Here is a 25,826-nt window from a genome sequence, read left to right as displayed (position 1 = left end):
TTTCAGTTTCAGGGACATGAGAAGATTAATTTTGAATACTCCATTTAATGTACCAAATGCACTACGGCCCATTTTGACTCTTCTGTTTATTTCTATTCCTATCCAACCGGTCTTTGTCTTCAGCGATCCTAAATACAAAAACTCATCAAGTGGTTCTATAACATCTTTATTAATTTTACTATTTTCTTTTAATGGATGATGATTTAGTCTAGTTCAGGCCTAATATCATTAGGAAAAGGACGGTGGTTGATATATGTTTCCTTAACAAGCACTTTTTCGTCATTCTCGTAGATTACAGACCTGAAAACATTCTCTATGGAATCTGACAATAGATTTGGTGTTATGTAATCTCCCTGGGTGAATTGGTTCAAATGGTTCAAATGGCTCTGAGCACTATGGGACTCAACTGCTGTGGTCATAAGTCCCCTAGAACTTAGAACTACTTAAACCTAACTAACCTAAGGACATCACACACATCCATGCCCAAGGCAGGATTCGAACCTGCGACCGTAGCGGTCGTGCGGTTCCAGACTGTAGCGCCTTTAACCGCTCGGCCACTCCGGCCGGCCCCTGCGTGAATTCTTTTTTTAATTTTTAATTTCTTACTACGCTGGTGAGGCCTAATGGAAGCTGTATCATTGAGGTATATATTCTTCAGTATACGAACATTGACTAAATTAATACTTCTTAGTACAGATTTTATTGGAACCGAACCAGAAGCTCGCCCAGTAAACTAGGGCGTGCTGAAAAGTAATGCCTCCGAATTTTTTTTAATATACATGAAGAATGAAGATGTAGACTGTTAATAACGTTCGTTTTATTCAAAAAATCTTAAGAGTTTTCACATAAAAAATTCGGAGGCATAACTTTTAAGTACACCTTCCTATGTGAACCTCATTTCTCCGTCATATAATTTCGGCCATTGTGCTATAGATACTTTTAACACAAGTTTGCGCTTTGATTTAAAAAAAAAAGGAACTATGATTTTAAGCGGTTGATTCCTTGTAAATTTAAGAGTGAAGACAGCACGACGCACCGTTAAGCATACCGCCGCCCATGGAACGTCTTCCGATTGCCTTTATTGAGAAGTAGAGGAATGCTGTTAGTTTCTAAAATATTGTATTTACAGCTGTTACAGACTCCGCATCGTTGTACCTGTCACCCTATATAATAAAATGATGTGGAAAAATGTGCAAATTACTGCGGTATTTAGGGAACGCAGAAGAACAACATATAAATGTGTAAAACGAAAGCACTTTTTGTGTATGAAGCATGATTTTAAAAACCACTGTATGCTCCACGCAGTCGTCACACTTCAGTATCACTCTTGTTTCATGGGTTCTCAATTATTTGGTGCAGCCCACCTCGATTTCCTCTTCCGTGCTAACCTCTTCTCAGCGTAACACTTACACCCAACAACGTCGAATACTTCTTGGCTATACTGTAATCTCAGTAGTCTGCTGTAATTATTCTCTTTACGGTTCCTTCTGGTATCTTGAAAGTTATTTCCTGATGTGTTAACAAATGTCCAATCAACATGTCCCTTGTATTCTTTTTCTCGTCGATTCTGAAGAGAACCTCTTCATTCCTTTTCTTGTTAGTCTATTTAATTTTTAACATCGTTCTCTAACATCACATCTCAAATGCTTCGATTCTCTTACGGTTTTCCCACAGTCCATCATTCACTTCCACCTAATACTTTACTCCAAACGTACATTCTCAGAAATTTCTGCCCCAAATGAAGCTGTTCTCAGAATCTTCTTCCTCAAAAGACTTCTTTCAGTGAGAATGCCTTTTCTGATTGTTAGTCTACTTCTTACATTCTCATACGTGGAATGCCATAGCGGCCCTCCGCACTGTGAATAAGGCGTGAGATGAAAACTGTGTGCCCGACCGAGACTCGAACTCGGGACCTTTGCCTTTCGCGGGCAAGTGCTCTACCATCTGAGCTACCGAAGCACGACTCACGCTCGGTACTCACAGCTTTACTTCTGCCAGTACCTCGTTTCCTACCTTCCAAACTTTACAGAAGCTCTCCTGCGAAACTTGCAGAACTAGCACTCCTGAAAGAAAGGATATTGCGGAGACACGGCTTAGCCACAGCCTGGGGGATGTTTCCAGAATGAGATTTTCACTCTGCAGCGGAGTGTGCGCTGATATGAAACTTCCTGGCAGACTGTGTGCCCGACCGAGACTCGAACTCGGGACCTTTGCCTTTCGCGGGCAAGTGCTCTACCATCTGAGCTACCGAAGCACGACTCACGCCCGGTCCTCACAGCTTTACTTCTGCCAGTACCTCGTCTCCTACCTTCCAAACTTTACAGAAGCTCTCCTGCGAACCTTGCAGAACTAGCACTCCTGAAAGAAACGATATTGCGGAGACATGGCTTAGCCACAGCCTGGGGGATGTTTCCAGAATGAGATTTTCACTCTGCAGCGGAATGTGCGCTGATATGAAACTTCCTGGGAGATTAAAACTGTGTGCCCGACCGAGACTCGAACTCGGGACCTTTGCTTCGTTAGCTCAGATGGTAGAGCACTTGCCCGCGAAAGGCAAAGGTCCCGAGTTCGAGTCTCGGTCGGGCACACAGTTTTAATTTGCCAGGAAGTTTCATATCAGCGCACACTCCACTGCAGAGTGAAAATCTCATTCTGGAATGCGTGAGATGTTTATGTGTAGTCTAGCACTCACTTTGGAGTAGCCATATATTGTTGCTGCTGCTACGGCTGATGATGGTGACAATATTTGGTTTGTGGGGGGCTCAACTGCGTGGTTATCAACGTCCGTACAAATTCTCAATCTTTAGACTGTCCAGTCTCACCACTTTTCCGAATGGTGATGAGATGATGAGGATAACACAAACACTCAATCCCTGGGCGGAGAAAATCTCCGACCCAGCAGGGAATCGAACTCGGCACCCCATGATATAGAGTTGATGCTAGTCACTAGACCACGAGCTGCGGACTGCTTTGTGGTTGATGGTAGGGGTGGTGCACGAATGTTGCTCCATAGAAGATAAAATCCAGTGCCCCATGTATTACCCTTCTCGAGAAACACCACGCATAATGTTCATATCCAACAGATGGGTAACCGTGGACAGTACAGTTTTTTAAGTCTAAATGATGCTACAATTGTAACCACCGTAGAGTGTCAGTTTTAAGTCTTTACTGCGCCATGCATGTAAATTACATTACTGGCCAGTTTCGGCCTTACGTCACTTTCAAATGTCTGCAATATATGCCAAAAATACAGTAAACAGGTAAGACACATTAGCGAACAACATCATGCTAGCATATTACAATTATTGTTTAAATTACTTCCATGATATTGGTGATGGCGTATCACATTAAAAAACTTTTTTTCATGTTATGAGGGGACAGGCACGCCTACATAACGATTCGTATGTGGAAGACTACATTTGTAATATTTAGCATGTATATACGTGAGAACGTGCCTGCCCACTCATAATGTGGAAAATAAAGAAAAAAAATTAAATGTCACACGCATATCGCCAACGTCATAGAAGTAAATTAAGCAACAATTGTAAGACGTAAGATTAATATTGTTTAGTAATGTGTCTTAGTTATTTACCGTTTTTTTTGGTATTATGTCGCGGACATTCGAAAATATACTAAGGCCGAAACTGGCGTGTAATGTAATTTGTGTGCATGGTGGGTTAAAAGAATGAACCGACAACCTGCACTGGTTAAAATGGTTCCATCATATGGGCGGCACTTTGAGGTTGTGGACCCGCACATAAAGAAAACGTGTTTCAAGTATTCAGTCGTTAACAACAACAGTAGATTGGTTTTCGAATGTGTACTCCATAAAACACCATAGGGTGGTTTAGAAATAAACTAGAGAAGACGCGAGTGCGCAAATGTGAGAAACACTGGTCGACTGTCACAGCAGTGTTACACCTGTAAATTGCTGATTAGAATGGCATAAAGTACAATAAGGATTGAACGAAGTAAGTACTGGGAGGCATTTCTAACCTTGCGTGTAGTACCTAAAGGAAGAGGGGGGAGCTAAGACTAATATTATTGCTGTTGTACACGAAGTGAAATTTTTACTGTTTGGAAGTTAAATTTAAATGTTAAAAATCCTTTTAGGGATTAGACAAAGTAGAGACAAACAGGACAACTGATAATCAGTGTATAAAAACGAAAGCATAAATTTTTTGTGTGCGTGTGTGTGTGTGTGTGTGTGTGTGTGTGTGTGTGTTTGTGTGTGTGTATGTGTATGTATGTGTATGTGTGTGTGTGTGTGTGTGTGTGTGTGGGCGCGAACGTGCGTGTCAATGTAGCTTTGGAACGTCTCGAGCAGTTTATACCAAATTTGGTTCACGGATGAGTTACTACTTGCGAAAAAATACTGTGGGACTAGAACACCTCTAGCACTTCTATAGAGAAGGCTGGTCGTAGGGAAGGAATGGAATGACATGTAAGAGTAGCTCTAGCACCATTGGAGAAATTTTACCCAAACGTGGATAACGTATGAGTAATCGCTAGGGAAACAGTACAGGGGTAAGACAACCCTAGTATCACTAGAAGTGGGGATGGGTTAGTCGTGACACGACGCTGGAATGCCGAGAGCAATTTCAACCAAACTTAGTGCGTGTTCGACTTGTGTCTAGAGACTATACCCGCAGAAATTTATCCAGAGCGGGGAGGTAGGGAGGAGGGCGAAAGATTATAAAATTTCCATTTTTTTTACGTAAATGACTTGGACAGTCTCGAAACGTGTCATGTCACAAGCCATATAATTCTACAATATGCTAAACTGAAGGTGTAGCGAAATCATGGATCAGTTCTAGAAATGTATGAGAATTCTATAATAAATAAGAATTCTGTGCTCCAGATTCCAGGGGATGAAAGGAAATGCCTCATTTGCCCACTCCCCCCCACCCCCCAATGGGTGTACCAAAATTACCCGTATCCCTCTTGACTTTGTACTATTATGCAAATAAACAGCTTTTTTATTAGTAGCCCTGATTTGGATTATACTGCAGTTACTTGCTTGTGGGCGGGTGCAGGAGGGTCCATAGGCGGGGCAAACAATAACAGAGATAATGAGTGCGTTTAGAGATTGCTTTGGCAAGAATCCATTTGGTGAAGCAAACCTGCTCGATTGGGAGAAACATGCCTTTGTTCCGGACAATGTCAGAGACAGACCGCGTTGTAGATATAATCACCTCATCAGTCTCCAATAAAATCCATTTACAAAATAGCAGCTGAACTTCACGCACTACAGCCAACGGTGTACGACAACGTTAGAAAAGATATGAAAATGAAAGTAGCTGACCAATGCTATTGAATGAATTATTTGACGACGATTTGGAGCAGCGATTTGCAGCCTGCCATGCGTTGTTAGCACAGTTTCCATATGCTGTCTCGTTCAAGAGCGTTATTTCGTGACGAGAGTGATATTTTTTGCAATTCACACAAGAGAATGTGATTTCCTGGCCTAAAGAAAAATCCCCATTATGTGCACAAGTTGGAAAGGAATGCTCTTCATATTCTGATATGGGCCACTCTGGCATCACTATACCCGCACGGACTATTGTTTTCTTGGGGGATACCAGGATGGCACATCTTATTTGGACATGTTGCAAACGTGGTTGTCGGCCTGAAGACAAGGGAATCAGGGATCTTATATGGATACAGAAGGAATGGTCTAGGATCAGCTGAGCTAGTGAGCAGTGTTAGTCAGTGACAAGAGCCACTGGATTGGTAGTGATGCAGCAACATCTCGAACCCTATTGAAATGTCCACCGTGAAGCCCAGACCTTACCACTCTAGACATCTCATTATGAGGAATAATCAAGACTCAGTTGGATAAACACCGGTTAGACTAGTCAAGAACTCCACAAAAGTGGTGAAGCCTTTCGAAGTACAGCACCTGAGACATTCCGCATAATGTCAAGGAGAACATGGAGATACTTAGACCTCTGTCTAAGGCTCGTGATGAACATACAAATTCTCCAGATACATAATTTTCACATATAAGTACTCCATTATACAATACACTGTTTCTCGATTTAGGGATATAGAGGCTTCACGGACACACTGTAGAAAAATACCGTTGGGATATCACGCCCCTAGCATTCTTAGAGCGGGATGCGAATTTGAGATGGGCGACATGGAAAATAATCGAAAATAATATCGAATCCATTGTTTTCGAGTTCCGAAGAGAGACTGATGACAGTCGTGATGACGTTGAAACCCTAGCATTGGAGGTGGTTGTAGGAAAGGGCGACGTGTAAACCGTAACCCTGGGAGGATCGGAGCAGTTCTGGTGAGATATTCACTGTTCTGCCAGGGCGCAACAGCTCCGCTCATAGGGAGCCATGCGACCTTATTTACGCCACCAAGTCCTCGGGCGGCGCCAAATGAGAGCTCGAAATCTCAGCTAGCGGTCGGCAACGCTGGTCTCTGCGAGGCTGCCAGCTGGCACCGCCGCCTCTGGCCTTAGCCCACCTGCTATTGTTCGCTGTGCGCAGTTTTGGTCACCTGTTTGTTGAGCCACCTGTGCACTAGAACGCCTCGGCTGCCGCAAGAGTCAAGCCTGTGTCTACCCGACAATGACTTTCTCAGCCACCATGCAATGCTAATGCGAAGTGAAGAGGCGCAGTGCGTAGTCTGCCAAGGGGGAAACGACAATTTCCTCATTACTAAGGAACCATCTGTTGTAGTGATGGGGAGCTCGTGAATGAGTCGTTCAAATGATCGCTTCACTCCAGTGAAGTGTGAACTAACCACTCAATTTCAATGAACTGGTACTTCAAACTCCCCACAGATAGCACACTCCACACTTTTTTTCTAGTTCGTTCACTCACTCTCTTCCCCTCTCCCTCTCCCACTACATTGGCGCTACGTCACTCATTATCCCTTCACTTCAGTCCTCCCTCTACTGCCTGTCGACGAATCGCGCGGTGAAATACACTGACAACAACAGTTGCACTTTGCTTTCCCATCACCTAAATCAGCGAAGAAACCCCAAATTTCACTACTTCTACGCGATCGCGAGTTGCTAGCCATTATATAAGCGTGAACAGACACAAAAATTGCTTTCCGAATAACATAAAGAGGGATTTTACCTGAAATTGTACCAATGACTACAGGTGACAGTTTACGTTTTGAATTTAGAGGGTTATTATTCTCAACAAAAATAAAATCTACAGGAAAACTTCTGAATAATTACTTAACGTAGATATATAGAATTTGTGACAGTGGTAAACATACTCATTCTATTTTGGATTAAATTTTAAAAGGAACATAAAATTGGACTGAATTTCGTTAGTAACCCTAGTTTTCAGTCCATAAATACAACAAATAAGGTTTCACTTGGCAGATGAAGACTCTTTTTGGCGCTTCATGAGAAAATGTCGAGCAAGGTTAAACGTAATACCTTCTTTATATGTGACAGGCTTCTCTATTTATCTTTCCTTTGTCCTCTTCAACCTGCAATATTTAAGTGAACTCAGACGCTGTAAGACGCAAAACGTTGCGTGAACGTTACTTCATAGTTCGGCCATCTGTTGGTAAAATTATGAAGTATTACGAAGCTTTATTGTACGAGCGAGGCGAAGCGAGCGTAGCCGCGGCTGAGCGGCGAACTGGACAACTTCGCCAGGCTTCCGTACTTCATGAATGAACTACTTCATTTGAACGCTTCACGGCAAAGAGTGAAATGAATGAAGTACTTCACGGGAATGAACGAGTTCGACCCATCTCTAATCTGTTGCAGAGTATTAGCGGTTTTCTCTCGACCTTGAACATCCTCCTTGCTCTGTACACTGTGAGGAGCAGTGAGAGGCACCCTACCACCATTGAAAACTCCACAAACCGAATTAGCATCTCACCCTATCGAAACAGAAATATGTTTAAAATGGCTATGTAAATTGAAGGAAGAGGGGGAGAAAGGAAAGGGACTGATAATATCAGCTGCATCAAGACTTTGTGCAGATCAGTGGCGATGGGTGAAAATATGTGGTGGACTGGGATTTGAACACAGTATCTCCTGCTCACTAGACAGGTGTGTTAACCACAGCATCACTCAGACACAGTGGTTATTGCAACTGTGCGGACTATCACAGCATGTCTCATTGTCGGCCCACATTTCCACCCAGCGCCACGTATCTGCAGTTCTCCACGATCGCTACTTGGAGGTTCCCACAGGACGTCGTACGTAATTGTCCATCCGCTATGAATGTGGTGGATTCATTGCCCATTGAGGCGAAGCAATTATACACTCCTGGAAATTGAAATAAGAACACCGTGAATTCATTGTCCCAGGAAGGGGAAACTTTATTGACACATTCCTGGGGTCAGATACATCACATGATCACACTGACAGAACCACAGGCACATAGACACAGGCAACAGAGCATGCACAATGTCGGCACTAGTACAGTGTATATCCACCTTTCGCAGCAATGCAGGCTGCTATTCTCCCATGGAGACGATCGTAGAGATGCTGGATGTAGTCCTATGGAACGGCTTGTCATGCCATTTCCACCTGGCGCCTCAGTTGGACCAGCGTTCGTGCTGGACGTGCAGACCGCGTGAGACGACGCTTCATCCAGTCCCAAACATGCTCAATGGGGGACAGATCCGGAGATCTTGCTGGCCAGGGTAGTTGACTTACACCTTCTAGAGCACGTTGGGTGGCACGGGATACATGCGGACGTGCATTGTCCTGTTGGAACAGCAAGTTCCCTTGCCGGTCTAGGAATGGTAGAACGATGGGTTCGATGACGGTTTGGATGTACCGTGCACTATTCAGTGTCCCCTCGACGATCACCAGTGGTGTACGGCCAGTGTAGGAGATCGCTCCCCACACCATGATGCCGGGTGTTGGCCCTGTGTGCCTCGGTCGTATGCAGTCCTGATTGTGGCGCTCACCTGCACGGCGCCAAACACGCATACGACCATCATTGGCACCAAGGCAGAAGCGACTCTCATCGCTGAAGACGAGACGTCTCCATTCGTCCCTCCATTCACGCCTGTCGCGACACCACTGGAGGCGGGCTGCACGATGTTGGGGCGTGAGCGGAAGACGGCCTAACGGTGTGCGGGACCGTAGCCCAGCTTCATGCAGACGCTTGCGAATGGTCCTCGCCGATACCCCAGGAGCAACAGTGTCCCTAATTTGCTGGGAAGTGGCGGTGCGTAGGATCCTACGGTCTTAGCGTGCATCCGTGCGTCGCTGCGGTCCGGTCCCAGGTCGACGGGCAACCTTCCGCCGACCACTGGCGACAACATCGATGTACTGTGGAGACCTCACGCCCCACGTGTTGAGCAATTCGGCGGTACGTCCACCCGGCCTCCCGCATGCCCACTATACGCCCTCGCTCAAAGTCCGTCAACTGCACATACGGTTCACGTCCACGCTGTCGCGGCATGCTACCAGTGTTAAAGACTGCGATGGAGCTCCGTATGCCACGGCAAACTGGCTGACACTGACGGCGGCGGTGCATAAATGCTGCGCAGCTAGCGCCATTCGACGGCCAACACCGCGGTTCCTGGTGTGTCCGCTGTGCCGTGCGTGTGATCATTGCTTGTACAGCCCTCTCGCAGTGTCCGGAGCAAGTATGGTGGGTCTGACACACCGGTGTCAATGTGTTCTTTTTTCCATTTCCAGGAGTGTATGAATGCATGGTGTCTGTTCTTTCAGACATGTTTATTTACTTACTACAAGCTCTGTTACAATATTTGTATTGTATTGTGTGTGTGGAGTGGAGTGTAATGTTTGTGTTGTATGATGATGAAGATGAGGGAAGAGAGAGGGTAAAACCTGGTGCCGGGACACAGCCTACTTCTCACGAATAACACCTAGGGAGCCGCCAAGCTTGACGTCCCCATCCGACAGACGAACTGCCATCAACAGCGTCGCATGCCCTCACTTCATGAGACACATGGGAGAGGTTTGGTATTTAAACCGGGACACTCGCGCGAAGTCTGGTAATCAGGAACTTTACGCCGACACCTCTCTTCTCCTTGCTGGCCAAATACTAACAGTGCATTATTTTTTCCATCACTAGGATTCGAACTGGCTTACTTCTAGGTGGAGCGCCACCGCACGAACGTACGTTAAAGCCGTCGGCACACGGACCATGCTGCCGAACGTTAACGTTGAGGGTGCTTAGATCAACGTGCTGCTGAACGTTCAGGAACGATGCGACTTGTGCATACGGTACGTGGGCCCCCAACGTGGTATACGCGATCGCAACACACTCCAGCGGCAGTTGAGGGATGTTTCTAGTACGTAAATCGCGCTGTTTACTTAACGGGGGCGCATAAAATTCCCACGTTAGCTCTATTAAAACGCACATTTCCTCCTTCGTCCACGAAAAGGAAAGTACCATGTCCAATCAATAACGACACAGACTTATAAAAGTTCCATTACAAACAGTGCGGTACCAATTTGGAATACTTCTCCGCATAAGATAAAGATTATTTCATCATTCCCACATTTTAGTAAAATCCCAAGGACAGTCTTACTTGATCACTATTCCTACCCAGTAGCAGAATCTTTGCAACATGTGAATTACGAAGCGTAAAAGAAAAAGGAGCAAAATATCTTTATACAAGTACCGCAAGCTGTCCTGCAGATTAAGCCAATCGACCAAAGTCACGCCGAAAAACAAGGTTAACTTATATTTACATATCATCAAATATTATAGTATACTTATATTAAACTAATAATAAAGTATCAGAACCTAATAAAAACGCGAATGTTAGGAAAAAGATTTTGAAGTACCAAGACGTGAAACACTGCACCTACAATCATCTCAATACAGGACAGCAGCACTACCCAGTACTCTACACTAAACCAACAACGCTCTGACTGTATCTCATTATAGTATGTTACCCTTGATGAAAACCTTGACGTAGATATATTACTAATTGAAATTTAATTATAAAAAATTGTACCAAGAACAATGCGTTTTTGGTGGATCTTCAGTGTGTGGCTGCCTTCAAATAGCCTACTCGCATAATAAGCAAGTTACAATTATTCTTTGGCCACGAATATGATGTATCTCATTATTTTATTGGAACGAATCACACAGTTAACAACGCGTTTTCCAGTGATTCTCAATTTCCTTGTGCTCAGAAACGGCATATATACATGTAGGCTTGAAATGAATGCCAATATGGCGTCTTACAACTCTGTACTGGAGGGAGACGGCGTGCGTGTGACGTAGGTGGCGTTGTGACATCTCATTGGTCAACGCTCAGAATATCTGTCATGCCAGATATTGCTCTGCACGTTCAGCCGTCGGCAAACGGACCGTGCATCCGACCGTTGAGCGTTGAGCGTGCCGAGTTTCTGACGTCATAGCGTGGAATAGCACGTTCGGGAGCCTTTCCGAACGTGCAGAGCAATATCTGGCATGTCAAATATTCTGAGCGTGCGTCTGAGGGTTGACCAATGAGATGGCACAACGCCACCTACGTCACACGCACGCCGTCTCCCTTCAGTACAGAGTTGTGAGGCGCCATATTGGCATTCATTTCAAGCCTGTATGTATATATGCCGTTTCTGAGCACCAGCAAATTGAGAATCACTGGAAAACACATTGTAAACTGTGTGATTCGTTCCAATAAAATAATGAGAAACATCATATTCGTGGCAAAAGAATTATTATGACTTGCGTATTATGAGAGTAGGCTATTTGGAGGCAGCGACACACTGAAGATCCACCCAAAACCCATTGTTCTTTGTACAATTTGCTATAATTATATTTCAATTAATAACATATCTACGATTAAGGTTTTCAGCAGCGGGTAACATACTTGCCTGAGATGCCCGAGGTGTGTTGTTGGTTTAGTGGAGCCGGCACGGTAGCTCAGAGGACTGCTTGCCCTCTGTAATAAAAGAATTGAGTACGCAATGAACAATACCGAACAATAAACAAAAAACAAAAAGTGTAATGAGTAGCGTCACGGCCCTGTATTGAGTTATTTGTTGGGGCGGTGGTTCGCGTCTTGACACTTCCAAAACATTTCTTTTTCCTAACATTCGCGTTTTTGAAACGCAAAGGTCCCGAGTTCGAGTCTCGGTCCGGCACACAGTTTTAATCCGCCAAGAAGTTTCATATCAGCGCACACTCCGCTGCAGAGTGAAAATCTCATTCTGGCATTCGCGTTTTTATTAGGTCCTGGTACTTATTATTAGTTTAATATAAGTATATACTACAATAATTTATGTTATGTGAATATAAGTTAACCTTTTTTTGAGGGGTGACTGTTCGATTGGCTTAATCTACAGGACAGCTTGCGCTGTTTGAATAAAGATATTTTGCTCCTTTTTCTTTTACGCTTCGTAATTCACATGTTGCAAAGATTCTGTTACTGAGTAGGAACAGTAATCAAGTAAGACTGACCTTTGGGTTTTACTAAAATGTGGGAATGATGAAATAATCTTTATCTTATGCGTAGAAGTATTCCAAATTTGTAGCGGACTGTTTATAATGGAACTTTTATAAGCCTGTGTCCTTGTTGATTGGACGTGCTACTTTCCTTTTCGAGGACGATGGAGGAAATGTGCGTTTTAATAGAGCTAACGTGGGAATTTTACGCGCGCCCGTTGAGTAAACAGTGTGATTTACGAGCTAGAAACATCCCTCAACTGCCGCTGGAGTGCTTTGCGGTCGTGTGCACCACGTTGGGCCCCACGTACCGTATGCACAAGTCACATCGTTCCTGAGCGTTCAGCAGCACGTTGAACTTGGCAGGTTCGAATCCTGCCTCAGGCACGGATGTGTGTGATGTCCTTAGGTTAGTTAGGTTTAAGTAGTTCTAAGTTCTAGGGGACTGATGACCATCGATGTTAAGTCCCATAGTGCTCAGAGCCATTTGAACCATTTTGACCTTGACACGCTCACCGTTAACGTCCGACAGTACGGTCCGTGTGCCGACGGCTTTACCGACCTCGGCCACCAGGGGAAGAGCGGGTGTACGTTCTTGGTTGTTGACATATTTTCACATTCCGCTACCATGCAAAACTGAGGAGCTCCTTTTCAGCAATACAGAAAATACGTACAACAGTGTTTGGAACAGTGGGAGGGACGAATTCCGGCACATGTGGTCTCAAACGGGTCCCACACGGAATGCGTCCACTACCAACTGAACAAAATATGAATCAGCAGTATCGTTTTCCTTGTCTTTCAGTCCTCGTATACAGCATTTCCTCGCAGTGCACAACGATTCATGATAGCAAACTGCGCATCCACGTCTTCTGACCTGGTTCATTTTGAACATACTTTTCACAGCATATGGACACTGTTGAAAGTCGAAAAACAATCGTGTACTAATGCGAGGTAGCAAATAATTCATTTCTAGTACGAGCAGCCACTCTTTTTTTAGCTGGAATTTCTGTGTCATACTTGCGGTGAACATACTTGCTGTGAACATACTTTTCACAGCATACGGACACTGTTGAAAGTCGAAAAACAATCGTGTACTAATGCGAGGCAGCAAATAATTCATTTCTAGTACGAGCAGCCACTCTTTTTTTAACTGGAATTTCTGTGTCATCATCACCTACAGATGTACTGCACGAGGAAATGCAAAGAGATATTTTGAGAACATCCGCATGAATACTCTGGCAAAGACTATAATGTAGATTTCAGAAGATACATTTGTAGGCTATAAACTGGTCAAAAACGTTTTGCTCTATTTATATGTCTACGACTTTGTGTGTGCTTTGATTCAAGTTGATCATGCAATAGGAAAATAAGTCATATGAAACTAAAGAAATAACTTTATCGAGAATTAAAAACAAATCTCTGAAAAAACACTTGAATCTTCCTTGCGTGTTGTTCACAAGGTGGTGGAGGCGTTACTGTCGAAACCCATCCACTCCTCAATAACGTCCGTGCTGCTTCCCCCGTCGGAGGTTCGAGTCCTCTCTCGGGCATGGGTGTGTGTGTCGTCCTTAGCGTAAGTCAGTTTAAGTTAGATTAAGCAGTGAGTAGGCTTAGGGACCGATGACCTCAGCAGTTTGGTCCCATAAAACCTTACCACAAATTTCTATTTTTTTCCTCAATAACGGCTCTCCTGAGGTCAAACAGAGTGTGGGAAAGATTCCTGCAACTATACAATAAAAGTTTCAACTGGTTTCATGCAGGTTCTATCTGTCTATAGTCTTAGGTGGAGATTCAGATATAGACTGGGACACTCAGATGTTTAGGACGGGTGGTAGGGACAGGGCATCGAGTGACATTATACTGAGTGCACTATCCGAAAATTACCTCGAGCAATTAAACAGAGATCCGACTCGTGGAGATAACATCTTGGACCTACTGATAACAAACAGACCCGAACTTTTCGACTCTGTATGTGCAGAACAGGGAATCAGTGATCATAAGGCCGTTGCAGCATCCCTCAATATGGAAGTTAATAGGAATATAAAAAAAGGTAGGAAGGTTTATCTGTTTAGCAAGAGTAATAGAAGGCAGATTTCAGACTACCTAACAGATCAAAACGAAAATTTCTGTTCCGACACTGACAATGTTGAGTGTTTATGGAAAAAGTTCAAGGCAATCGTAAAATGCGTTTTAGACAGGTACGTGCCGAGTAAAACTGTGAGGGACGGGAAAAACCCACCGTGGTACAACAACAAAATTAGGAAACTACTGCGAAAGCAAAGAGAGCTTCACTCCAAGTTTAAACGCAGCCAAAACCTCTCAGACAAACAGAAGCTAAACGATGTCAAAGTTAGCGTAAGGAGGGCTATGCGTGAAGCGTTCAGTGAATTCGAAAGTAAAATTCTATGTACCGACTTGACAGAAAATCCTAGGAAGTTCTAGTCTTACGTTAAATCAGTAAGTGGATCGAAACAGCAAATCCAGACGCTCCGGGATGATGAAGGCATTGAAACAGAGGATGACACGCGTAAAGCTGAAATACTAAACACCTTTTTCCAAAGCTGTTTCACAGAGGAAGACCGCATTGCAGTTCCTTCTCTAAATCCTCGCACAAACGAAAAAATGGCTGACATCGAAATAAGTGTCCAAGGAATAGAAAAGCAACTGGAGTCACTCAACAGAGGAAAGTCCACAGGACCTGACGGGATACCAATATGATTCTACACGGAGTATGTGAAAGAACTTGCCCCCCTTCTAACAGCCGTGTACCGCAAGTCTCTAGAGGAACGGAAGGTTCCAAATGATTGGAAAAGAGCACAGGTAGTCCCAGTCTTCAAGAAGGGTCGTCGAGCAGATGCGCAAAACTATAGACCTATATCTCTGACGTAGATCTGTTGTAGAATTTTAGAACATGTTTATTGTTCGAGTATCATGTCGTTTTTGGAAACTCAGAATCTACTATGTAGGAATCAACATGGATTCCGGAAACAGCGATCGTGTGAATCCCAACTCGCTTTATTTGTTCATGAGACCCAGAAAATATTAGATACAGGCTCCCAGGTAGATGCTATTTTTCTTGACTTCCGGAAGGCGTTCGATACAGTTCCGCACTGTCGCCTGATAAACAAAGTAAGAGCCTACGGAATATCAGACCAGCTGTGTGGCTGGATTGAAGAGTTTTTAGCAAACAGAACACAGCATGTTGTTCTCAACGGCGAGACGTCTACAGACGTTAAAGTAACCTCTGGCGTGCCACAGGGGAGTGTTATGGGACCATTGCTTTTCACAATATATATAAATGACCTAGTAGATAGTGTCGGAAGTTCCATGCGGCTTTTCGCGGATGATGCTGTAGTATACAGAGAAGTGGCAGCATTAGAAAATTGTAGCGAAATGCAGGAAGATCTTCAGCGGATAGGCACTTGGTGCAGGGAGTGGCAACTGACCCTTAACATAGACAAATGTAATGTATTGCGAATACATAGAAAGAAGGATCCTTTATTGTATGATTATATGATAGCGGAACAAACACTGGTAGCAGTTACTTCTGTAAAATATCTGGGAGTATGCGTGCGGAACGATTTGAAGTGGAATGATCATATAAAATTAATTGTTGGTAAGGCGGGTACCAGGTTGAGGTTCATTGGGAGAGTCCTTAGAAAATGTAGTCCATCAACAAAGGAGGTGGCTTACAAAACACTCGTTCGACCTATACTTGAGTATTGCTCATCAGTGTGGGATCCGTACCAGATCGGGTTGACGGAGGAGATAGAGAAGATCCAAAGAAGAGCGACGCGTTTCGTCACAGGGTTATTTGGTAACCGTGATAGCGTTACGGAGATGTTTAACAAACTCAAGTGGCAGACTCTGCAAGAGAGGCGCTCTGCATCGCGGTGTAGCTTGCTCGCCAGGTTTCGAGAGGGTGCGTTTCTGGTTGAGGTATCGAATATATTGCTTCCCCCCACTTATACCTCCCGAGGAGATCACGAATGTAAAATTAGAGAGATTAGAGCGCGCACGGAGGCTTTCAGACAGTCGTTCTTCCCGCGAACCATACGCGACTGGAACAGGAAAGTTAGGTAATGACAGTGGCACGTAAAGTGCCCTCCGCCACACACCGTTGGGTGGCTTGCGGAGTATAAATGTAGATGTAGATGGTTCATATCAGAAGATCTTCCAGACCATTCCATCCGATTGATTCCTTTCTCCTGGAGGAAGGTGTTTACCATGTTGGAACGGTGTACTGTCCGCAGCCCGTGGTCGTGCGGTAGCGTTCTCGCTTCCCGCGCCCGGGTTCCCGGGTTCGATTCCCGGCGGGGTCAGGGATTTTCTCCGCCTCGTGATGACTGGGTGTTGTGTGCTGTCCTTAGGTTAGTTAGGTTTAATTAGTTCTAAGTTCTAGGGGCAGTTAAGTCCCATAGTGCTCAGAGCCATTTGAACCAACGGTGTACTCGTGCATTATCGTCTTGACAGATAAATTCATTGTGGGAACGTAGTGTTTCCTATACGGGAAGCCACAGCTAAAAGAGAACACTGTTAATATTTAAGAATCTTCAAACCGTTTTTTAATAAAAAAAAAAAAAAGTTCTCATGAATCGGCGCGATTCACAGTGAACGAAGACTCTTCAAGCCGCTTTAGCCAAAGCAGCTTGAAGCGTCTTCCTTCACTGCAAATCCCATCAGTTCATGAGAACCTTAGTAAACAGTTTGAAGATTCTTAAATATTAACCATTGTGAGAAAGTTTGACTGTACAGCAAGACAATAGGTAGGGGGTTCTTGTTCCAAAACTGCACAGTTTTAAATTAACCCCGACAGTGATAAGAAATGTCCGACATTCATACATGGTTCCGATCCAAAACGCGAGAGAGCCACTTCCTTGATGAACCGACGAGACTGCTTGCCTAAGACATGCATTTGTACAACACCGCCTTGATACTCACTCGTTCGTGAAAAGATTCTGACGCGCTTGATCCGGGTTCCATTCTGGGCGTTCCCTACTGTGGACAGGGGTTGTACTGTTCTTCGTAATGGAGCCTATGGTCATATCGATGGTACGGAGGCAGTTGGTTACTATCTGGGTCGACACAGCCCTCCAAATTGCCTCTACAATATCAGCGTGCAGTTCCGTCGAATTTTCCTCAGTGTACCTTCGAATCATAATTGGTAGGTATTGGCCATCACCTTGTGTTGTTAAACTTGAGCAGCTCTTCTTTGTATATGACGGCAGTTGAATAGTCGTATGATGTCGCTGTACGCGAATTCGGCGGGAAGTCCCGCTCTAACAACGCTTCTTCCCGAGAAGTGGCAAAACGCCACAGTCTAACCTAGAAATGATCCATCCAGGTATACTGTTGGATTGAACAGTGTACATACGTCTCATTGTCTTACAGTCGTAGTTACTGTACTGAACTACCCTTAGGATGCAGATTTATTTTTACTTCAGTTCTACAGGTGGCTGTTGATAGCGATTTCCTGTGTTCAGAAGAGCGCTGAGAAAGTGGTTTAAAAAAAAAAAAATAGCTCTGAGCACTATGGGACTCAACATCTTAGGTCATAAGTCCCCTAGAACTTAGAACTACTTAAACCTAACTAACCTAAGGACAGCACACACACTCATGCCCGAGGCAGGATTCGAACCTGCGACAGTAGCAGTCCCGCGGTTCCGGACTGCAGCGCCAGAACCGCTAGACCACCGCGGCCGGCAAAGTGGTTTATTAGGGTTTCTTCCTATATTATTCATAAAGCGAGTTTGGGTAGAGTGACTACAATATGCCTCTGTTCGAGCTGTTATTTCTCCTCTCCATCATAGCTTCGAATTTTACCATTCTATTTCTCTTCCTCTAACCTTTCTACCTCTTCTATATCTCTTTCACCCCATTCTATCGTCTTATGTCTCTGCTCGATGAGAATAACTCACAAGCTGCAAGAACATAACGAGAAAATTCCCAACTAGCAATAGGACTGACATTCATAAAAGAAAAATATGTTTACTTGCATATACATAGTCATTACTATTATTATTATTATTATTATTATTATTATTCTTAATTGTTATAATTATTTTTTTTGATTGCTGTAATTGCCATTGTACTACTGTTATAATCTCTATTTTTTTCTTTAACATTAATACTGTATAACACGTTATATGTCCTTAATGTTCTGTAGGAACTGAAATTCGTTCAATCTGAGTATGCCCGGTTAGGTTTAAGAGAGGGCCTGAAGGCCCTAATCTTGCCAGGTAAAATAAATGCATAAATAAATAAATAAATATTAGTCTGTGATTTAGGCTGTTCCAACTTCTCCCCATAGGACGTAGGCTCAGCCAGTCACCCCTCACCTCATTCGCGGGTAGGGGCAACTCAACAGACAGCTGTATCACACGTTTTCTGTGCACGCTCGAACCACTTGGCCAGTCCTGCCCACATGCATTTGACGTACAGAACTGTCGCGTGCGGTATGGTAGAGTTACTGCTTACCCGACAGTTTGCCCATCCTTGCCCAGCTACGCCCATGGATGCCTGGCTGCCCACCGTTGAACACGTGAACTGGAATAGCTTATGTCATTCACAGATTTTGGACTGTACACCAGTTCTTGAAGTTTGCTAGGTAAATTTCCTATGATACTGACTGCCTCTCTTCAAGTATCTGCCAACAGCGTGTCTGTTATATCGAGCGAGCCCTACATAGATGTCGAACAGCAGCTGTCTGAGTGTGCGAACCAAAAACACTCGTACTTTGTTCTTTGCCTAACTGGAACGTAGCTGCTATGACCAGCCACTAGAATGCAAAATAAAATACTCACAATTTCTGCATCCACATGAATCTGTTACATAGGATCTTACAGAGTTTTCAGAATGACAATCTACTCTTCTGGGTCTATTTTGGTAACAGGGTTCCGTGTACAAGGTGACAGACAACGGATTCCGACAATTGTACTGAAAATGCTTATTTGTGGCCTGCAGCATATACACGGTAAACATGCCTTCATAATTTTAAATAAATAAGTTATTAATAAGTGTGTTTCGCCATTTTCAGGCACAAAGTCACACAGAGACTCCACAATATTGGCTTATGTGAAGAAAGGAATTATTCAGCTTATGTGTGCGTTATATTGTGAAGCACTATGGGATTGTGCTGATCTGATAGTTCCTTTCAGATACATTTACAATTAATGAGAAAACTTGTAGGATGTGAGGTCCGCCAGTTATGCAAAACACCGTTTTTTATCACTACCAAAACATGTTTCAGCACCACTGTGCCATCATCAGAGTGTTTCCGTTTTATTTATTGTGTAATGTGGTCATTTTTATTAAATGATTACAAAATTATGTGGATATTTAGTTCAAACAATAGTTCGTTTCTTTTTGTTTATACCTTCACACTTGGTGTGCATCATTTTTCCGGATCCCTTGTGTATTATTTAGTATAGGTGGCTTGTCATCTGCAAGTAAACGATGTTGATGAGACATTTTGCTGTGAGTTAACCTCTCATCTAAAACGTAATTTAGTTTGCAGCAATATTTCGCGCCTATATTCATTCTTACTTACGTTTTCGTATGGCAAGCCCTTTTATTCCCAGCATCATGGTGAAGTGTCATGATGCACATTTGTGAAAATACATGTTACATTTCTACCCATTGTAGGAGGCGCTTATGTGAGTGGGTTTCCCCATTTGTGGAATGTACTGTCGTTAGAATTATTCCACAATCATCTCCGCTCCGCTTACAATGTGGCGACATACAGCTTGAAGTGCATACCTGAAACGCTACGAGGTGACGTTTGCTGTCGCGGAGGGCGATCATCATAATGTTTTGTCTCATCATCTTACGTAACTGTGGAAAAGAGGATGGCTATGACTCTGACGTGAATGTAAAATAAATTTATTGTGCCAAAACATGGAAAATTTTACTATAATTCTCAATAATTTACAAATTTCAATGTTGAAGTGGTGACGTCGTTCTGAGTAAAGTAAAAATTTTCGACGCGAATTACCAAAGTAAACAATGTTGCTCCCACAACATTGGCATTGATAACATTGTATGCTCACAAAAGCACATTCAGCTACTTCGTCATTGGTCAATTGGACTACTTCCACTAACCTAACCCCCTCCGCTCACCCCTTCCCTCCCCTCCCCCAGAAAATAGCGGGAAGTTAAAATTCCATCAGGACAATGCAACACACCTCATTTAACCTAAGAAAATGACGGGAAAATAGGTCACTTGGGGTACCTCTACTAACTTACGTCACCCGACTGCCACCTCTCCCTAGGGATTGGCGGGAAAAAGACCCTGCCTCTGCTGGACATAAGAAGCAGTCTTTATTTAAACAATTAGAGGCAGTACAGCCATCCAATGTATTCCCCACGCCGTCCAGAGTCCAACTGACGTAGTAAATAGTACTGCCACCAGAGGGTGCTGTCGTCCAATCCGTGACGTAATCAAGGTGGCGCCTGTGATGTCAGCTGATGAAACAAGTACTGTTATCCAAGATGGCAGATTTTGGCTGGAAACAGGGTGTTCACCACGAGGTCTGGACCTAGTACACAGTACTGCCACCAGAGGGTACTGTTCTCCATCCCTTGATGTAATCCAAGATGGCAAGGGAAAATGGATGGAAACAGTGTGGTCGCCGTTGGGTCTGGCGCCCAACTGACCTAGTACACAGTACCGCCACCAGAGAGCTCTGTCGTCCATTCCATGATGGAATCCAAGATGGCTGTCTGGAGAGGAAAATAACTCAGCCTGTGCTGGGCTGCTGGAGATAGGGATGGTGTACTTTATTTACTTTGGAAAAATTTATTTAGGGATGGGTTTTAGATAGTATATTTATCACACTGATACAAAACAGACACTCTGACATACTTGGGGTCACCACACACAGCCTACAAACATGTAAACTACTCATAAATTACTGAAATAACGCTCTGCAGAAATGTAAACAACTCCTAAATTACAGAAATAATTTCAGTACACAGCACACAGACATGAAAACCCCTCCTAAATAATGCAGTACACTGATGTGCTGACACGAAATCAACTCGTAAACTGTCAAAATATCGCATAGCACAGCCTACAGACCTCCTCACAAATTAATGCAACAGACACACAAACAAAGTGTGCAGGCACTACCCACCGCTCCCATGTCCACTGTGCCACACAGGCGGCTCCTGCACACACTCCCAGAAGTTGGAATGCACTGACAGCCCCATGAAGTTACGACACAACAGTCAGCTGCCAAGCCAAGCCAAGCACAGGTGCCCGTTTCGGGACCCTCAAACATGAGGCGGCGGCATCCCTGTCATACCTGAGAAATTCCTGTTGAAATACATGTTCACCTAGGCACCATTGCTGATGCAACCAGACAGGAGCAAAGACCTATTTGCAGAATGCAGACACTCCAAGGGCGTGCACACATCAATGCCGCCATGAGCCGCCAGCAGATGCAAAGCAGTACGAGCCATTGCTCTCACGCCGCTGCTGCCTACAGTGAGCCGACAGTTGGATCTATTTTCAGGTATACAGTATAGAGTTCTTCGAATGTTATATTGATGTCACAGAACTCCAAGGAGCGCTCAAGCCGGTCACACACGCAAGACGCCTCTGGACAGCATGTGTGTTTACCATTGCTGACAGAATAGCACAGGGTGCATTGTTCCTAGCGATCCTAACGGGACTTGCGAGCTGTGTCTAGACATATACATGTACCTAGCGTGGCTGACACATCACAGCAAAATATTCGTCCTGTTGTCAATATACGTCTCAGGAACATTAAACGTCACACCACTAAAAGCCTTCATCATGTTTGTGCACGCTTGTGAAAACACCGTTAATGACAAAAGCATTCTTGTTGTTTGGAAAGAGAGCACTGCCTAGGCGCATAAGTGGGGAAATCAGAACAAATACGCAAACAGAATTCGAAGCACTGGGGTGGCATGAGGGAGACGCAAATACCGGTTTCATACCATGTTCCTTAGCTGAATCACTTTCAAGATTCATTGGTTTTATCACAAGGTTGCATCATGGTCTACGTGTAACTGGGCTGCTGGTCTGATGATATACACTCCTACGATCATCATCACGGTATTTGTCTGGACACAAACCACCTCATTCAGAGGTAATGTCGTACCTTGATTTATAAAGCATGTATAGCTTTTAACATGGATACTTGTATGTACCTGTAGAACCAAGACTGCTAGTGATGGTGATACTGCAGTGTCTTTTTTTTTAACATCTCGCTGTTTGTAAGACAATGACGCCTCTCTTTCTAAGACATGGTGGTAGCACTCGCAAGAAAAACTTACGAGCATGTCCATCCATCGTTGGTTTTCAGTCAGTGTTATTTTTTATCACCAGAAATTAGTTACTGACGAAGTATTATAGTTAGTAGTATTAGGGGATGTGTGATAGATTCGCATTGAGCATCAGGCTTATAAAGTATGTGTTTGTGGTCAGACATGTGCAAAGGAAGGTATGGATTTGATGTGGAATGCTGTGATGGCGAAGGGAAGAGTTCGTCAAGTCATAAGATATTTCTATTTCCAGAGCCATCAGTAGGATGTATTTCCAATACCTCACTCACTGTTGAATGTCATTCAACTGACACCACAATCATAATATTTAATTGTAAGTATGGCGATCAAATATAAATGTGACCGATTTTGTAGGATGATTGCATCTATGTGTGGCCTGGGGTAGGAATGACTCACGTTTCCAGCTTACGGTAGAGGCCATCCAAATGGAGACAGCTGAATAGCGAACTAATACTTAGTATGTGTTGGATAGCTTTCATGATCGTGTGGAAATTTGAGAAGATTCAATATGGACGTGTGTTTGTGATGGGCCATTATTCTCACCCATGTAAATTGTTCAGCTGGCTGCTTGTTCACATTTCATGTCTTTATTTAGTTGAGGGAACATCGATTGTGGTGTGTGCATCTAGCAGGTGGAAGACACATTTACTGGTTCTCTAGAAATGAGAACCACCTTAGTTGACTTTGTAAATTATACAAATGATTTGGAATCTGTTACATCACAGACATTGGTATTAGTGAGTGGAAATACCAATTTTGTGTATTTGTTTCGAGTTCTCACATAAAGGTCTTTGCAGACGGGATAAGTTTCTAGTTACTCAGTGGTCTACAGCACGCTTGATGTAGCTAAAGTTTCGGGTTTCTGGAGAAATAATTTCCAGTCCATGTCTTTGGAATTATGTTGTGCGAATGATATTGATATATGCTTGATATCGAGAAGTACCGCAAAATGGTGTGATATTCTAGCGAACCAAGCACAATTAGGTACGTTCTTGTAATCCCCGATTCTGGAGATGGATGTAGGAAAGCGAGCAAGCTAGCAAGCGGGTCCGAACCAGAAACAGTAACACATTTGTGCCGAGGGGAAATGAGTCCTAATTGATAGAACAGCTCTCAGAGTGACTTCAGTCTGCTGAGGGCGCTCTGGTCACGTGTCGGGGGTGGATGACTTGTGACCATCGGCTACGGGAAAATATATAGTGTTGTGAGGAGTATACACAGTGTTGCCTGTCTTCGCGGTATATGTAGAAATGATATAAAAGCGACGATTTGTATGATGCAGGATACGAATTGTATGTTTACTTCATCGACATGGTATACAGTGATATATTGATGGGTTGTAGATCGGTTTCACGCTCTAATATTCAAGCTCCTGTCCTCAGTGGGAGAGCAGTGTAACTGAGTAAGAGTCTTTCAGTATTTGACAATATGTAGAGGCACTTTGCAGTGTTTAATTTTCAGTGTAATATGGCGATCTGTGTGAAATAGCTTTTTGCCGCTGAAAGTCTCATCTGCAGAAAGAAAGACACCGGCAGCATCAGTAATTTGGAGGGTAATTTCGATAAGAGCCAATCATAATACCCGATTCATTCAGCAGACATCCTTTGTGTGGGGGGACAGAAATGTCCACAGACTGATTTAAACAAGATGGAGCCAAGGTATGTATGGAAAGTTCTGAGAAAGCAAGTGTTCCAAGGCAAGTTGAAGCAGACCATCCATCTCTGGCAGGGATGCCATCACTCATCCACCACTAGGAGATCTCCAGACCTGTAGCTGTAGGATACGGAACATTCGTGCCATTTTTCTCTTCTGTAAGGCAGTGTTTTGAATTCTGTTTGCGTAATTGTTCTGATTTCCCCCCGTCTGCACTTAGACAGTGCTCTCTTTCCAAACAACAACAATGCTTTTATGATTAATGGTGTTTTCGTGAGAGTGCACAGACATGATGAAGGCTTTTAGCGGTGAGAATGTTTAATGTTTCTGAGATGTATATTGACAGAAAGACGAACATTTCGTGGCAATGTGTCAGCCATGCTGGGTATGCAAACACGGCCCGACGCAGTTTGCATGTCCTGTTAGGCTAGCTAGGAACAATGCACCCTGTGCTATTCTGTCAGCAACGGTAAACACACGTGCTGTCCAGAGGTGCCTCATGTATGGGACCGGCGTGAGTGTGTCTTGGAGTTCTGTGACACCAATATAACACTCAAAGAACTCTATACTGTATACCCGAGAATAGACCCAACTTTAACCTGCTCACTGTAGGCAGCCGTGGCGTGAGAACGATGGCTCACACTGGCTTGCATACTGTGGCGGCTCGCAGCGGCATTGATGTGCGCACCCCGTTAGAGTGTCTGTGCTCTGCAAATAGGTCTTCGGTCCCGTCCGGTTGCATCAGCAATGGTGCCTAGGTGAGCATGTATTTCGACAGGAATTTCTCAGGTATGAAAGGGTTGCCGCCGCCTCATGCTCAAGAGACCCCTAATGGACACCTGTGCTTGGCTTGGCTTCGCAGCTGACTGTCGCATCGTAACTTCGCAGGGCTGTCGGTGGATTCCGACTTCTGGGAGTGCGTGCAGTAGCCTCCTGTGTGGTCCAGTGGAAATGTGGGCAGCTGTTTGCGTGTCTGTTGCATTATTTTGCGAGCAGGTCTGTAGCCTGTGCTATGCGTTATTTGGACAGTTTATGAGTTGATTTTGTGTCTGGAAATCAGTGTTCCGCATTATTTAGGAGGAGTTTGCCTGCCTGTGTGCTGTGTACTGAAATTATTTCGGTAATTTTGGAGCTGTTTGCGTGTCTGCAGAGCGTTATTTCAGTAATATACGAGTAGTTTACGAGTCTGTAGGCTGTGTGGCGTGACCCCAAGCATGTCACAGTGTGTGTTTTGTATCTGAAACCTGGTTATTAAGGAAGGCAGTATTGGGTTATAATGGTGGACAGGGCCTGAATCAATTACTATTGGTTTAATTTGCAATTTCACTCATTTATTTTAATAAATAATTTTTGAAAACAAGCAATGAGGTCGCAATCAGACTTTAAAGGAATGTAACCACAATCACGGCTGAAGACTTTTAACATGAAAAATGGCAACTATTTAAAATTTAACAAATACATAAAATACAGGCAGCAAATAATTTT

The sequence above is a fragment of the Schistocerca cancellata genome, chromosome 8 (assembly GCF_023864275.1).
Source record: "Schistocerca cancellata isolate TAMUIC-IGC-003103 chromosome 8, iqSchCanc2.1, whole genome shotgun sequence".
In the NCBI taxonomy this organism is placed as follows: domain Eukaryota; kingdom Metazoa; phylum Arthropoda; class Insecta; order Orthoptera; family Acrididae; genus Schistocerca; species Schistocerca cancellata.
The sequence above is the reverse complement of the archived record's forward strand: the minus strand, read 5'-3'. Positions refer to the sequence as shown.